Source organism: Dama dama, chromosome 20 (assembly GCF_033118175.1).
Source record: "Dama dama isolate Ldn47 chromosome 20, ASM3311817v1, whole genome shotgun sequence".
Lineage (NCBI taxonomy): Eukaryota > Metazoa > Chordata > Mammalia > Artiodactyla > Cervidae > Dama > Dama dama.
The window spans coordinates 113,596,903-113,613,255 of record NC_083700.1 but is presented as its reverse complement, the minus strand read 5'-3'; the positions used below and the strand labels follow the sequence as shown (position 1 = coordinate 113,613,255).

The 16,353-nt window shown below is 51.3% G+C and overlaps 1 long non-coding RNA gene and 1 other non-coding gene across 2 annotated transcripts; both read right to left on the bottom strand.

Annotated features, from left to right (window-relative positions):
* Nucleotides 1-1,251: 1,251 nt before the first annotated feature.
* TRNAG-CCC (transfer RNA glycine (anticodon CCC)) lies at nt 1,252-1,324 on the bottom strand. The gene has a single exon. It is a non-coding gene; the product is annotated as a tRNA-Gly (tRNA).
* Nucleotides 1,325-6,920: 5,596 nt separating this feature from the next.
* On the bottom strand, nt 6,921-16,336 carry LOC133041660 (uncharacterized). Its single transcript, XR_009689279.1, has 3 exons — nt 16,193-16,336; nt 12,384-12,815; nt 6,921-11,880 (listed from the first exon to the last, which is right to left on the bottom strand). It is a non-coding gene; the product is annotated as an uncharacterized LOC133041660 (long non-coding RNA).
* Between the last annotated feature and the right edge of the window lie 17 nt (nt 16,337-16,353).

Below are 16,353 nucleotides of genomic sequence, written 5' to 3'. Positions count from 1 at the left end.
CCACTTACTCATTTGCAGTCTGTGCTCAAGTTGGAGTTCTTGATATCCACACCCCCAGACAAAGAGCGGTTTGTAAAATTTGTTACAAGCAGTGTCTAAGATTCAGCTTTGCCTCAAGCAGAACAAAGGTTATATGGTTTTATTCTTAGGAAACATTTTTTTTTTTTTTTGGTTTGTTTATTCACAGTAAAATCTAATCAGTATGCAAGTTAGCATCACTGGGATGATTAAATGAAATCACAACCCTGCCAAGTGCCTGGCAGAGTCCAGCCCACTGGAAATGTACGTTAGTGCACCTACTGTGTACAAGGCAACCAGGAAGAAAGGAGGATGAGCAAGACCCGGTTCCTGTCCCCTGTGGGTCTCAAGGCAGCAAAGGAGGCCCAGACTGGCTCTGCTCCAGCGGAGCTTCTCGCTGGGAAAATCAGGCGGGAGCAGCGCAGTCCTGTGGATGCACTGGGCTTATTCCCACAGGAAGACGTGGAAACCTCGGAAAGCCCAGGCAGTGAGGTGATGAGCTGCAGCCTTGCATTCACACGGGCATCATGGCCACAGTGGGCTTCCCTAGAGGCTCAGACGGTAAAGCGTCCGCCTGCAATGTGGGAGACCTGGATTCAACCCCTGGGTTGGGAAGATCCCCTGGAGAAGGAAATGGCACCCCACTCCAGTACTCTTGCCTGGAGAATCCCATGGACAGAGGTGCCTGGTGGGCTACAGTCCATGGGGTTGCAAACAGTCAAACATGACTGAGCGACTTCACTTTTCACTTCACAGCCACAGTTTCACTGCCCAAAGGGCACAAGTGTTAAGCCCCAAAAGGTAGCAGGATGCACTATCCCAAAATATGCCTTTTTGGTGTGAGGCTTATTCTGAGCTGATTGTTTTGAGAGATGGCAGACACATGCTTCCCAGGTGGCTCAGTGGTAAAGAATCCACCTGCCAATGCAGGAGATGCAAGAGACGAAGGTTCGATCTCTGGGTCTGGAAGATCCTCTGGAGGAGGAAATGGCAACCCACTCCAGTATTCTTGCCTGGAGAATCCCATGGACAGAGGAGCCTGGGGGGCTACAGACCATGGGGTCGCAAAGAGTCAGACTGAGCACGCATGCACACAAACCCAGGAAAAGCCCAGCAAACGGAGTAGGAGTTGCCCTCCCCCTTTCTTAAAATACTTGGATTGCTCAATTTTTAAAATATTTATTTTTATTTATTTGGCTGCACCAGGCCTTAGTCGCAGCATGTGGGATCTAGTTCCCTGACCAGGGATTGAACCTGGGGCCCCTGCACTGGGAGTGCAGAGTCTTAGCCACTGGACCACCAGGGAAGTCCCATAGTTGCCCTTTGGTAAGAGAAACCTGCACATCTTAAGGGTGTCTCCATGTATAAGGGGGGCCTCCCTCTCTGCACCAGGAATAGAAGATAGCTGTAAATCACAAGAAACCCTTATCAGTGGTGAAGGCACCATTTAGATCTGCAAGCAAACCTCACCCCTGTTTACTTGCTAACATCCCACGACTGAATCCCCACCTTTCTGTTTTGTCATTAGTTAAGATGGGATTTGGAACTTCCCAGGTGGTGCTAGTGGTCAAGAACCCGCCTGTCAATGAAGGAGACATAAGAGACGTGGATTCGATCCCTGGGTCAGGAAGATCCCCTGGAGGAGGGCACCGACCCACTCCAGTGTTCTTGCCTAGAGAATCCCCATGGACAGAGGAGCCTGACAGGCTACAGTCCATGGGATCAGGAGTTGGACACGACGGAGCAGCTAAACACAGCACAGCACAAATATGTTACTAAACTTCAGTTTGCTTTTTCCCTGTTACTCTTTTATTTCAGAGATCTCAGCCAAGAACTGGGAAGGAACCATCTGTCTCTCTCCAGGGAACGCCCGCCCCCCCCCCCCCCCCCCCGCCCCCCGTTACGCTGAGAAGGGGACTCAGGATCCTTGCTCAGCCCCAGACCTTAGCTGCTGACCAAAGCCACTGTCTGTCCTGACAGGACAGAGATGAGCAGCCCGCTCCCGGGAGGAGGGCCTCTGGCCTTGAGGAGGAGGAAGATGTGGGAGGCAGGGACAGGGCTGAGGTTGGGCTGGGGCCACTCCCGGAAGGACGGATGGACAGCCCCCAGAACAAGCCCAGATAAGGGGACAAAGACATGTCTGTGCGCGGCTGAGAGCGAGCAAAGACGAGACCGAGCAAAGACGAGACCGACAGGGCCACCATGCACAGGTCTGCTCGTGTGAGTATGAGTGTATATGTGTTTGTGTGTGTGTTCGTGTAAAGTACATCCCTAACTCTCCGCTTCCCAGTCTAGAGCAAGACCTTGCTTTTGTCTGATGGTTGATAATTGTATTGTAGGAGAAACCATCCATTCAGATTACTGCAGCATATTCCATATTCGAGTGATTTCAGTTCCTAAAGGAAATGGGGCGTCTATTCTCTCACTGATTCATTCATTCACGTGGCGCTTTCATTCTGTGCGAGGCCTTGCTTCAGATGAAAAGCCTGACTTTGTTTTTGCGGTTTTCATTCACCCGCTGGTCACTCGCTCACTCACCAGTTCAGTGAGTGTTTCCTGAGTGTCCTGCGGGAACAAGGTGAGGGGGCCTCCTCCACCCTTTGGAAGTGTCCGGGGTGAAGCCTTTTCTGGTGTCCTCGAGACTCCCTCTCACCTTCGATCACAGCGCTTCCTGTGCTTGTTGCGGCTTCCCAGTTTCCATTCTTGCTGCAAAGAATCTCCCCGCAGACCTGCCTCCCGTTCAGGTCCTGGGAAGGCGACTTGCACTCTGCTGTGTTTGGGGAGGGTCACTGTGTGCTCAGGCCACAGGACTTAGGGAGAAGGGTCCCCCACAGCACACCTGGAGAAGGGAGACGGGGTCAGATCAGGCACCTGTCATCACTGGTGTGGCCTTCCAGGCCGGCGGCTCTTCAGTGCACCGGCTGCCCGTCTCTGGGTGGGCGAGGGTGGGCGCTGAGTGTTTTTGATGATTCTGAGTGTCTTTCATATTCTCTGGGGCTGACCCATATACTCTTATTGTGTAGCTGACATGAATCATTTAATGTTTATATTGGTACTGAATTTGTGACGTTTTCTTTGGCATTCCTCATTCTGCAGTAAGCTCCCTGAGGGCATTTCTAGAGGCCCTTGTAGGTCTTGGCACAGTTCTGGGGATACGGGATGGGTTGTGATAGGAGCCGAATGGAGAATAAGTTTTGAGATCTATTGTGTAAGAGAAAAAATGTGTCCGCTGTATCTTGTGCTGGTCAGCCTGCTCTCGGGAGTCGGTCTGGCTCTGGGAGGAAATGTGGGTGGGACACGGACACAGCATCCAGAAGGGCCACCAGGAGGCCTGGGTGCTGTGGGGGAGCCGAGCAGAGGGGACCGTGGGGACAGCAAGGGCCGGGGGCAGGCGTGGGTGCAGGTCACAGGGCAAGCGGAGGAAGGGGCTTCTCGGGGTCAGGCCCCGAGGGAGGCTGGGACGCCGTGGCAGAAGCAGAGAGCCTCAGACAAACCTCCTGCCAAAGAGACTCCTGAGGAGGGGCTGGCCTCAAGCTGGGTGGGTTTCCCCCATGTCCATTTCCTGGACCACTAATTCCAGAACATGCTAACAGGTGGTCCGTGAAAAATGTGTCTGGGCTCCAGCAAATGGGGGACGTGCTGGTGTCAATGTGGGGGCTTCTGTGTGCCAAAGTGCCTTGACTCTCCAAGAAGGGATCACAAGGAACCATCACTTCAGACCCATCTGACCTCAGATCTTGTCCTGGAAACACATCACACATCTAGAATCCACAGAGCCCACTTAGGAGATAACAGAGAACAGTGTGTCTGATAAGACCGAGGCCAAGGGCCCTTCCGGCTGTGAGATTGCAACAGGGAGGTTCATCTACTGAGATGGGTCTTTACTGGAGCTTTGCATGGCTGCCCTGTCCGCTCGGGCTGTAACAGAGCACGCAGATTGGGTGACTTATAGCAACGGCAATTCACTCCTCACTGTCCTGGTGGCTGGGAAGGCCAAGATCACGGGCAGGTTCGGTGTCTGGTGGGGTCTGCTTCCCGGTTCACTGTGTGCTCTCCGGGTGTGGGCGATGGGAGATCTCTCTGCAGTCCCTTTTACAAGAACCGGAATCCTATTCATAAGGGCGCTGCCCTCATCCCCTATTCTCTTCCCAAAGACCCCACTCCTAAAACTATCACATTGAGGATTAGGTTTCAACATGTGAATTTTTGGGGAGTACAAATATTTTAAAAAGTTAAGATTATGGCATCCAGTCCTATCACTTCATGGCAAATAGAAGGGGAAAACGTGGAAGCAGTGACAGACTTTATTCTCTTGGGCTCCAAAATCACTGCAGATGGTGACTGCAGCCATGAAATTAAAAGACACTTGTTCCTTGGAAGGAAAGCTATGACCAACCTAGATAGCATATTAAAAAGCAGAGACATCACTTTGCTGACAAATTTGCATATAGTCAAAGCTATGATTTTTCCAGCAGTCATGTAGGGATGTGAGAGTTGGACCATTAACAAGACCGAACACTGAAGAATTGATGCTTTTAAACTGTGGTGTTGCAGAAGACTCTTGAGAGTCCCTTGGACTGCAAGAGATCAAACCAGTCAATCCTCAAGGAAATCAACCCTGAATATTCACTGGAAGGACTGATGCTGAAGCTGAAGGTCCAATACTTTGGCCACTTGATGTGAAGCACTGACTCCTTGGAAAAGACCCTGATGCTGAGAAAGATTGAAGGCAGGAGGAGAAGGGGACAACAGAGGATGAGATGGCTGGATGGCATCACCGATGTGATGGATGTGAACTTGGGAAAACTCTGGGAGATGGTGAAGGACAGGGAAGCCTGGTGTGTGCAGCCCTTGGGGCTGCAAAGAGTCAGACATAACTGAGCAACTGAACAACAACAAGAAGCATTCAGTCCATCAGAGCGGCTTTCTGAACAATCTGGAATCAGGATGCATTTTAGGTACATCTACCCTGAGGTGCTGAAACAATACAAGACAGATTGGTTGATGAGCTCTGGAGTCTGCAGGCAGCTTAATGATAATTATTAAAGTAACAGGCACCGCTCTGCAGGGTACCTGCACAGCTCAGGAGGCGCCCTTCTGCTCAGAGCTTCCTCTTTCCACCATGTTTGTCATGGTCCCCCCATCTCCCCCCACCTCCTCCAGCTTCCTCAGCAGCTGACGGGCCGCGGGTGACCATATGGGGAGTCAGGCTGGGTCAGGGGAGGGACTGACGGTCAGGCAGGGCTGCCCCCTTGTCAGTCCCAGAGCCATGGGCTGCTGTGAGTGCTGAGAGGCAGAGCAGCAGACAAGAGATGGGGGGACACTCAGAGGACCCCTGAGCTGACAGCTCTTCCCTTCCAGGTCTGGCTGCCCTCTGTTTTGTCAGACACGAGTAGATGTCTAACAAAATCCCTTTTATTCCAATAAGCTTGAGTTGGTTTGGTGACTTGCAACCAAAAGAGTGTTTTCAAAGTCTCCTTGTGAGTGCCTGCCGTTTCAGGCTCCGTGCTGGGTCTTGTCCACACCTGACATGTTAGCACTCACAACTTCATGTGGCTAAGGCCCAACTTTATGCATCGTTTACAGATGAACTGAAGTTCAGGGAGGTCGTGTGACCTGCGAAGGTCACACAGCCAGCAAAGGTCAGAGCCTCTGACTTGGGGGCTGTGGCTCAGCCTCTCCCTGCACTTGCCGAGCTGCACTCCCCTCTCTGCGTTGGGCAGGGCAGGGTAGGGGCCCGGTGGACCCCAGACTGGCCCCCAGGGGGAGCAGGTGATGAGGGGTTCCAGCTTCAGGCAAGAGCCCCTTTGCTCTGAGGGCTCCCCCAGACGGCACCTGTCTGCAGAGCTGGTGGCCGTGAGGAGCCCCGCCCCGCTGGGGGTGGGAAGGTGATCTCCAGGTGAGGACTCCTGCCTGGTCTCCGGGCTCTGTCACCCAGGAGGTGACAGCACCAGCTCAGCCCCTCGTTCCCCGCTGCAGCTCCCCCATCTCCACTGCCCCCTCTCCCTTCCCCCTCCCCCCTCCCAACCACCCCCCACCCCGCTTCCCCTCCCCCACCCCCGCTTCCACTCCCCCCTTCCCCTCCGCCCCCCCCCCGCCCCGCCCCGTCCCAGTCCAGCCACAGGGCAGGGACACAGTGTTGCCAATCCTTCAGTTGTGAAGAGTGACCTGGAGGTCTGCCGCAGGGAATTCTGTCCGCACAGCAGATCTCGCAGGAGCTAGACTGAAGCGGGTCAAGACTCTGCGGTGCTGGGGGTAACCCGCCGCCCCTCTAGAGGGCCACCGCTCTCACGGCCCCACGGTCCCGTTCTGTCTCTCCGTCTGCTTTCTTGGCTCCCGCTGTCATGGCCCAATGCTTAACTGGAGAAGGGAACTGTCTTAGTCACTCGGAACAGGTGACACGGGGCGGGTGCATTCGTGTCACCAGCATTCTCTCTGCTGCGGAGACCCTGGGCACAGCCCCTGGCACCTGGGCCCCAGGTGAGGCTCTCACGTGTGACCCGTGCAGACATGCGGGGCCGTGCTCAGGAGGGCCCCAGCCTTGGCGTGACGTTCTGTGTCGGCCTACTGACCTCCCCAAGGGCACGAGCTGGTCTAAGTTCTGTACCAGTGTCCTGGGAGCGATGTAACAAGTCACCACAGCCTGGAGGGCTTAAACCCACAGGCGTGTGTGGTCTCACGGTCCGGGAGGCTTGGAAGTCAAGGTGTGGGTGGAGTTGGTCCCTTCTGGACGCTCTGAGGGCATCCATGCCTCTGTCCTGGCTTCCAGGGGTTGTTAGCAACCCTTGGTGTTCCTTGGATGTGAATCACACTCTTCAAGTCAGTACAGTCACGTGGAGTCCAAAGGTCTCCTCCTGGTTCAGGACCCCCCAGATGACCAGGCCTGAGACAAACGCCCGAGCTGCTCCTCACAGAGACAGATCTACACAGAATCTACAATGTGGGTTGATCAAGAGTATTTATGATGTCCGTGGTGTCATGAGTTGAATTGTGTTCCCCCAGAACCTGCGTGTTGAAGTCCTAAGCTCCAGCCCCCTAAATGTGACCATATTTGGAGTTCAGTTCAGTTCAGTCACTCAGTTGTGTCTGACTTTTTGCAGCCCCATGGACTGCAGCATGCCACACTTCCCTGTCCATTACCAACTCCCAGAGCTTGCTCAAACTCATGTCCATCGAGTTGGTGATGCCATCCAACCATCTCATCATCTGTTGTCCCCTTCTCCTCCTGCTTTCAGTCTTTCCCAGCATCAGGGTTTCTTCCAATGAGTCAGTTCTTTGCATCAGGTGGCCAAAGTACTGGAGTTTCAGCTTCAGCATCAGTCCTTCCAAATTGGAGAGAGGGTCTTTACAGAGGTCATCAAGTTGCAGTGAGGTCATTAGGGTGGGCCCTGGTCCCACATGACCAGTGCCCTTATCGAAGGGGAAGGATGGACGCAGACACACTCTCACAGGGAGAACGCCTTGTGAAGATAAAGGCAGAGATGGAGGTGGTGCTTTTATGAGGCCAAGAGTGGTGAAGGCTACAGCAAACCCCCAAAGCAGGGGAGAGGCTTCAGGCAGCTTCCTTCTCTCAGCCGCAGAGGGAGCCAACGTGCCCACATGATGTTTGGGGGGAGAAAGCGCTGCTTCTCCACTTTTTAAGGAGATGGGTTTTCCCTAAATCTGGATCTCCCTATAGTCCTGCCTGGCTCCCTCTGAACGTCACTGATAGCATCCTGGCTTGCCCCCTTGCCGCCTACTCCCTTGTCCTGGCTGAGGACGTGGACACAGCAGTCTGCAGCCTCTGTGGTGCTCATGCCACCCAAGGCTTCTCAGGTGTGGACTGTGACCCCTCTGATGAGCCTCGGCACTGGGGAAGGTCCGGGTGGGTGGGTGCTGGGGGAGGTCTACTCCAGAGCTTTGTCCTTAGGGAGAGCAGCCAGGGAATCTCAGCGGAAGCTGAGGAACCACCGGGAAAGGAGGGAATCTAATGGTCTGTGGTTCAGACAACTCTTAGATTTAAGAATCCCACATCCCAGTCTCAGAAGTTAATCTAAATCGAGCTGAAGTCCCCCCTCCCGCCATCGTCCCAGTTTTGCATTTCCCCAAGGCTGCCTCGTGTGCCCCACGGCCGGCTGGGCAGGAGGCTGAGTAATTTCACCGTCAGCATGAAGTGTAGCTAAAAGCAGCCGATGAGCTCAAGAACTGAGTCATTTCCTCAGTTCTGCCCTCTGGATTCTGGGTGCTTTCTGCATGTGGGGCTGCAGCTGAGTCAAAGGCTGTATTATCATCAAGCCCATCGAGAAGTATTCCCAGTTTGTCCTCCAGAAAAGCAAACATTCTCAGCAGCAGTTTCTAGAAGTGTCTCGACTCTCCTTAAGTGAAGGAGCCTGTGTATGGAGCCAAGCTCCTAGCTGATAAATTGATGTTGAACCTATGTTAACTCTAGCACCCCATGGCCCAGCCACAGCTAGGCTTCACCCTTAAACAAACACAGTTCAACAACTGAAGGTAAGAAGTGATTCCAGGGGTGTTTGAGTTTTAGTAATGGTGCAGGAGCTTGCTGACTAATCTTCCCACCAAGAACAAAGATAAAATGTAAAATGGGCTTCTCTGGTGGCTCAGATGGTAAAGAACCTGCCTGCAATGCAGGAGACCTGGGTTTGACCTGTGGCTGGGAAGATCCCCTGGAGAAGGAAATGGCAACTCACTGCAGTATTCTTGCCTGGGAAATCCCAAGGATGGAGAAATCTGGCAGGCTACAGTCCAGGGGGTCGCAAAGAGTCAGGCATGACAGAGCCAGTAACAACCCAAAATGTAAACCATTGTTTCAGGACACTGGAGAGTGACTTGAGAAGCAACAAGTGGAGGGGACTTGACCCTTGAAAGCAGGGGAACTGCTCTGGATGAAATGCCCATGAGTGTGAACCGTCGGAGGGCTCTTCTCGGTCTGCTCAGGGCGGGGCAGCTAGAATTTACAGGTCTGAGAAGTCGGAGGATGGAGTTTGGTGGCCAGGGTGGCTGGAAAAGGAGGGGTGAAATTTTAGTTGCCAAGGATTTTTGTTATGAATGGGTGTTGGCTTTTGCAAATGCTTTTTCTGCATCTACTGATACAATAGTGTGATTTTCCTTTCTTAGCTTCTTGATGTGGTGGATTGCATTAACTAATTCTTGAATATTGACCAGCCTTGCATACCTGGGATAAATCCCACTTGGTCATGGTGTACAACTCTTTTTATACATTGTTGGATTTGATTTAAGAATATTTTGTGGAGGATTTTTGCATCCGTGTTCAGAAGCGTTATTGGTCTGTAGTTTTCTTATAATGTCTCTGGTTTTGGTGTTACGATAATGCTGGCCCCATAGGAAATATATTTCCATTAGGAAATCTTTCCTCTGATTCTATCCTGATTCTATCCTCTGAAAGAGATTGTAGAAAACTGGTGTAATTTCTTTCTTAAATGTTTGGTAGAATTTACAAGTGAACTCATTTAGGCCTGGAGCTTTCTGTTTTGGAAGATTATTAATTATGGATGCAGTTTTAAATATAATGAATATAGTTTTATTCAGATTATCTATTACTTCTCATGCGAGTTTTGGCAAATCATGTCTTTCAAGGAACTGGTCCTTTTCATCTAGGTTACCAAATGTGTGGGCAAAGAGTTGTTCATAGCAGCATTTTACTATTGTTTAATGCCCATGAAATCTCAGTGATGTCCCTGTTTTCATTTCCAATATTAGTAATTTGCTTCTTCTTTCCATTTTTCTTAGCCCAGCTAGAGGTTTATTAATTTTATTAATCTTTTCAAAGAACCAGCTTCTGGTTTCTTTGACTTTTTCTACTGATTTCTTATTTTCAATTGCATTGACTTCTACTATAATTCTTACTAATTTTTCTGCTAAATTTGGTTTTAATTTGTTCTTCTTTTTCTAGTTTCCTAAGGCGGAAACTTAAGGTTATTGATTTTAGATCTTCTTTTCTAATATATATATTCAATGTTACAAATTTTCCTCTAAGCACTGCTTTTACCACATCCCACAATATTGATAAGTTGTGTTTTCATTTTCATTTAGTTAAAAATATTTTTGAATTTCTCTTGAGAGTCCTTCTTTGACACATGTGTTATTTACAAGTGTGTTATTTAATCTTCATAAATCTGGAAATTTTCCAGATTTATCTGGAAAATTTATCTTTCTGTTACTGATCTCCAGTGTAATTCCATGTAGTCAGAGAGCAGACATTGTACAATTTCTACCATTTTAAATCTGTTAAGGTGTGTCTTATGGCCAAGAAAGTGGTCTGCCTCAGTGAATGCTCCATGTGAGCTTGAGAAACGCATGCTTGCTGTTGTTGAATGGAGAGGTGAAATCTTGAAAAGAAAGGGAGCCCCCAAACACTGTACATTAATGCTCCTCACATCCATAGCAGTCCCCTCAAGAGCTCATGCGCAGATGAGGTTGCCAGAAGCCCAGAGGAAGGCAATGCCTGATGGTTTAAAGAGCTAAGCAGTGATTTTCACTGCCGCCCACTGACTGCAGGGAACAGTGAGCTTGGACTCTAATTTCTGCTCAATAGAGGGGCCTGGTGGACCCCTCAGACTTTCCACTTGAAACCCCAGAAGTTCTTAAGTTTAGGGGCAAAGACTGTGTCCCAGGACTACGGTTCACCTTAGGACTGAAGGCAAACAAAAACAGTTTCCATCCCAACAAAGTGTAAAGCACAGTTTCTGCAGTTTAAAGAGGAACCACCAGTAATTTAACTGCCTTCTAGAATCAACTCAGTATTTTTCACAGGGAAAGAATCCAGAGTCTCAGCAACACACCATTCACAATGTCTGATACACGGTGATTCCCAGACAAATGGAGAATCAGGAAAATGTGACCGATGGTGAAGAAAAACACAGAAAAGTCAATCAGTAGAAACAGACCCACAAACCAGAGCTTAAAATAAGGTAAATAAGGTAATAAGGAGCTTAAAATACTATGATAAATACAACAGACAGTCTATAGGGAAAGATGCATATCATGGGCAAAGAAATGGCAAATTTCAGGACACAGTCAGAGAGTTTAAAACAGAACCAAATGGAAATCACAGAACTGAAACATACAATAAGGTACTTAAAAAAACAGTGAAGAAGAGAGACTAGAAAACATTAATAGTACTTCATTAAATCAAAAGGAGAATGACAGAGGAACAGAGAGAACAAATAGAAAATAAACAGCAAGATGGTAGACTTAAGCAGAACTGTATCAATAGTTGTATTAATGGTAAACAGGCCAGAGGCTAAACTGGAAGGCAGACAGGATGAAAAAGTTAACACTCAACTTTACGAGAGACACATTAAGCATAAAGGCAGGCTGAAAATTGACGTATGGATGAGATATATTGGCTCATTTGCCCTGGTGGGGGGTCCTTACCCGTTTCCTTCCTGTCCAGTTGCATACCTCACCATCCACTTCCCAGGTCAGCCCCATGAGGCTGGCCTGGAGAGATGCCCCGTGGATGGCTGGGGGGACGGGAGGAGGCAGACAAGGTGAAGACTTCAGAAGGTATACGGTGGAAAGATGGGACAGGAAATGTGCTCACATCATAAATGTTCCCCCATCAGAGGCCGCACTCAAAACACTTATTTGTTTTTAAAGTAGATTCTGCTGTGTTGGCATTTGTATCATTTAAAAAATCATTTATTTATTTCTTTGGCTGCGTGGGTCTTTGTTCCTGCGCATGGACTTTCTCTAGTTGTAGCCAGTGGGGGCTGCTCTCTAGTTACTGTGCTTGGGCTTCTCATTGCAGTGGCTTCCCTTTCGACTCCGAAGATCGGGCTTCATAGTTGCTCTGCAGCATGTATGATCTTCCCGGACTAGGGATCGAACCCATATCACCTGCATTGGTAGGTGAATTCTTAACCTCTGGACTACCAGAGAAGTCCCCAAATGTTTATTAATAAGTGGTGTAATTGGAAGTGAAAACATTGTCCCCCTGAGACAAGAAATGAGGCCTTGGTTCTTAAGCCACGTGACAACAACCTATGTTGTACAGGTGGATTTTGTATGTTTTATCAGGCATATTCATGACATGGCAACTCCTTGAACTGAATGAAGTGAGGTGAGAGGCAGTGTTTATCTCTGGTATGGGAACAGACAGCTCTTCATTTATCAAGCCTTCTTGTGTCTCTGCCTTCCTTGGTGGCTCAGCTGTTAAAGAATCTGCCTGAAATACGGGAGACCTGGGTTTGATCCCTGAGTTGGGAAGATCCCCTGGAGAAGGGAATGAATACCCAGTCCAGTATTCTGGCCTAGAGAATTCCATGGACTGTATAGTCATTGGACTCGTAAAGAGTTGGACATGACAGAGCAACTTTCACTTTCAGTGGTAAAGAACCCACCTGCCAATCCAGGAGATGTGAGTTCAGTCCCTGGGTCAGGTAGATCTCCTGGAGGAGGAAATGGCAACTCACTCCAGTATTCTTGCCTGGAGAGTTCCACGCGCTGTATAGTCCATGGGGTCGCGAAGAGCCAGACACGACTGAGCGACTTTCACTTTCACGTGTCTCCAGCCACACTGCCTCCTGGCCTGGGCGCACACACTGGTGGCATGGATCGCTTTGCTGGGGGGTGGGGGGTACAGGCCCCTCAGAGGCCTGCAGGGAGGTAGGCTTGGGGCTACTGGGGAATTCTCAGGATCTAGAAGTCGGGGCTGGCACAGGTTTTAAGTAGTCGCATCCCTTGGCCCCATGGACTCTTCCTCTGTGACGGTGGGCACAGCCAGAAGAAGGCCAGCAGAAGGCCCTTGAGGAGTGACCCACAATCTGGGGTTGCTACGGATAGAGGTGAAATCAAAGATTTCAAGTTAAGGGCTTAGCAGAGAGCCTGGTGAATAGTAGGTGCTCAGTAAAAAGAAGCTACGTTGGTTTGTTACCTCTTCTAGCCTTTGTGGAATTGGACAAGGACTCTCCCCACTCATCCCGCCAAACATAGCAGACCCTGCACTCACCGGCACCCACTAGCACGCAGTTGGCGGGCCCTCACTGTGACCCTGCACTCACCGGCACCCACTAGTGCACAGTTCCAGGCCCTCACGGTGACCTGCACTCACTGGCGCCCTCTAGTGCACAGTTCCAGGCCCTCATTGTGACCCTGCACTCACTGGCGCCCCCTAGTGCACAGTTCCAGGCCCTCACGATGTGTGCGCAATACTCCTGGAGCTCAGACACCCCTTCCTTCTCTTGGCTGTAAGTTTCGCATCCATCTGTCCTTCCGTGTGTCTGTATTTCCTCCTGCAGATACCCTTCCCGCTTTGCTCTGGCCAAGCGAGGGGCTCTCCTCTGCCTGCGCCCTCTTCCCCTCTCGGACCTGGTCTGAGTCAGGGTGACCTCTCTCTGGATGCTGCCTTCCTCCCATCCTGCAGCCCAGGGCGCCCCGGGGCAGCGCTTTGCTTCATCTGCGCCTCTCCCCTCTGCTCTGCCCAGCCTGGCAGGCGGCCACATGCCGAGCTGATTGTTGAGCTGAGGAATTTAACTTGGTGCTCAGAAACCCCTGTTGGAATTTTCCATTGAGATAAGCGAGGGTGAAGGTTTCAAGGTGAGGCTGGAGGTCATGCCTGCTTATCTCAAGGTCCTTAGGAGGAAAGAACAGTCTGGAAGATCTGTGTCTCAGATCTCTATCACACTATGAGGTTGATTCTTACCTAGAGCCCTGCCAGGAGGCTCCATGGAAGAACAGGAGGCTCGCCTCCCCCACAGACGCCTAGAGCAGGTCACTAGGCACCTCTACCAGAAAGCGGTGTGGATAATCTGGGCCATGGGGTTCTTTCACAAGGAGCAGGGGCTGGGGCAGGCAGTTGGCAGTGTTGGCTACAAGCCCTGATAACTTCTTCAAAAATCTCACAAATGTTTATTCAGAAGTGGGTCAGGTATTTGCCAAGTGACCCCAGGAGGACACATAGGTGGAAAGTTACAAAAAGCTGATGTTTGAACCATCTCAGGATGTCAAATCCTAGAACCTAGAATCCACATGGATATTTGAGCAGAGACTGGAAAATCAGTGGGCAGTGCTAATGGTATGTTCTTCAGCCAGTGGGTGCTTGGGCCAGATGGTCCTCAGGGGCCCCTTCAACTCCAAAATCCTGTAATTTTGCATTTCTTTTGAAAGGGGAATATGCCCGTGTATGCCTGTATCTGTGGCCTGATTAATCAGCATGGCAGAAATTTTCCCTGTTAATGTCCATACAAGAAAGTTGATAAATGCAAAGAGAGAAAGTTAAAAGTCTGTATGGCCATATAAAAATAATGTTAATTATGGTCACACAAGTAAATTGCTTTGACTTCCCATGTGGCTCAGTGGGTTAAGAATCCACCTACAATGCAGGAGATGTGAGTATGATCCCTGGGTTGGGAAGATCCCCTGGAGGAGGGCATGGCAACCCACTCCAGGATTCTTGCCTGGAGAATCCCATGGACAGAGGAGCCTGGAGGGCTATAGTCCATGGGGTCACATAGAGTCAGACATGATAAGCGACTGAGCATGCACGCATGCCATTGCTTATGTACAAGTTTTGACTAATTTCCACCACAAGCAGTGATGACTGGCGTGCAGGTCCCGGTGAGGTTCGCAGTCAGAAGGTCTGTGTTCTAAGTCTCCATCTGCCCACGAGGGACTTTGCTTGTGCCTAGGCCTGACTCCCCACACCCTCACAGGAAGGGCACCCCTGGTTTAAGTGTGGGTGCCCGGGGCTGAGATCAAGTCACTGAGGCTGGAGGTGAAGGGAGCTCTGGAGCCATCTGCTCCAACCCCTCACCTTAGAGATGAGGAATCGGGTGTCGAGAGCGGAAGTGACTTGCCGAGGTCTATGTGCAAGGAACCCACGGTTTCAGGGAAAAGACCCACCCGAATGACAGCCGTGCAGGGTGACCCCAAGACCACAGAAGCGATGAGCCCCCAGGCCCTCCTGAGCTTCTGAGTCTTGGCCTCTTGTGGCTTTTCGAGGTGAGAACAGGAGGGTTGTTTGGGGCTGGCCTGAGTCCAGGCCCCGGGGGAGGTTCTTTGACACCCGCCAGTGGCTTGCTTTCGCTCAGCGTCACCTGGGGGGTGGGGGTGGGACGGGGGTGCCCCACCCCGTGTGCTTTAGCTCAAGTCCTGAGACAGCCAGGACTCCAGGTGGTTCCTGAGATTCCCACCTCAGGTGTCCACACCCCGGATAATCCCCTGCCCTTAAGGGTGCCCAGGACCTGGATGCAATGAGGCCACCCTGGAGATTAGGTTGCACTACATGGCAAAGGTGAAGAAGGCATTTTCACCAGTGTAACTAGGGTCCCTCAGCAACTGACTCCACGTTGAGGGAAGGGAGATTGTGCCGGGTGGGCCTGGCCTAATCAGGTGAGACGGGGTGGGGGTCTGGAAGTCAGAGGGAGGTCCTGATGGCCTTGAGCAAGCGGCCACGTGTGAGAGGGCCTGGGGGTTCTGGCCAGGAGCCTTCTGTGGGGGCTTCTGAGAGGTGAGACTGGCTCTGACAGGGAGCTAGTAGCAAAAGGCGACCCCAGTTCTGCACCAGGAAAGACTGGATTTCACCAGGACTACATGAGCGTGGGGGACCTTGAGTTTCAGAAAGGACGGCATCTTAACCGCAGCCTGTGAGACCCTGGGCAGAGGACCCCAGAGGCTGCGTCCAGATTCCTGACCCTTGGAACCTGTGAGGCTATAAACGTGTGCTGTAAGCCTCTGAGGTGGCAGTTGCTTGTTACCCAGCGACAGACGGGCACACAGGCCCTGAGCCCCCATCCACCCGGAGGTGCTGCGCTGGCCCCACTCCAGGCTGCGGTGGCAGCATTGTGGATTTGGGGCTGTTCCCTCTGCTCCCGGGGAAGTCGCTGGGGGCTCTGGGGCCATAGGTCACAGAATTCTAAATGCAGTTTTATTTTGTATTGATCATCCATGAGGCCTCCTCTGCTGGGAAACGGAGGCAGGGATTCTCGAATTCAGTCCCATCCAGGGAACTTGCTCCCCGCAGGCCTGGAAAGACCCAGGTCCCCACCCCCACCCCGGCAGCTGGCTCCCAGCTGTCTGTGGCAGTGGTGAATTCTTCTGACCCAAATACTTCCTGCTTTTCTGGGCTACTAGTTTCAAGCACAACAAAGATACCCACAGCTTGAGGAAGGCGCGGAGGGAAATAAATCTGCAATGCTGAAATGAGACTCACAACAAAGCTGAGAAACTCCGTGGGGGCCTGGGGCCAGGGAGGAGCGGGACTTCCGGCAGGTGCTCCATCAGGTGCTCAGAGGCTCCCGCAGCGCCCGCGCCAAAGGCCAGGCCCCCTGCCCCAGGTGACCACGTGACCACGGCGCACCTTGCCCCGGGAGC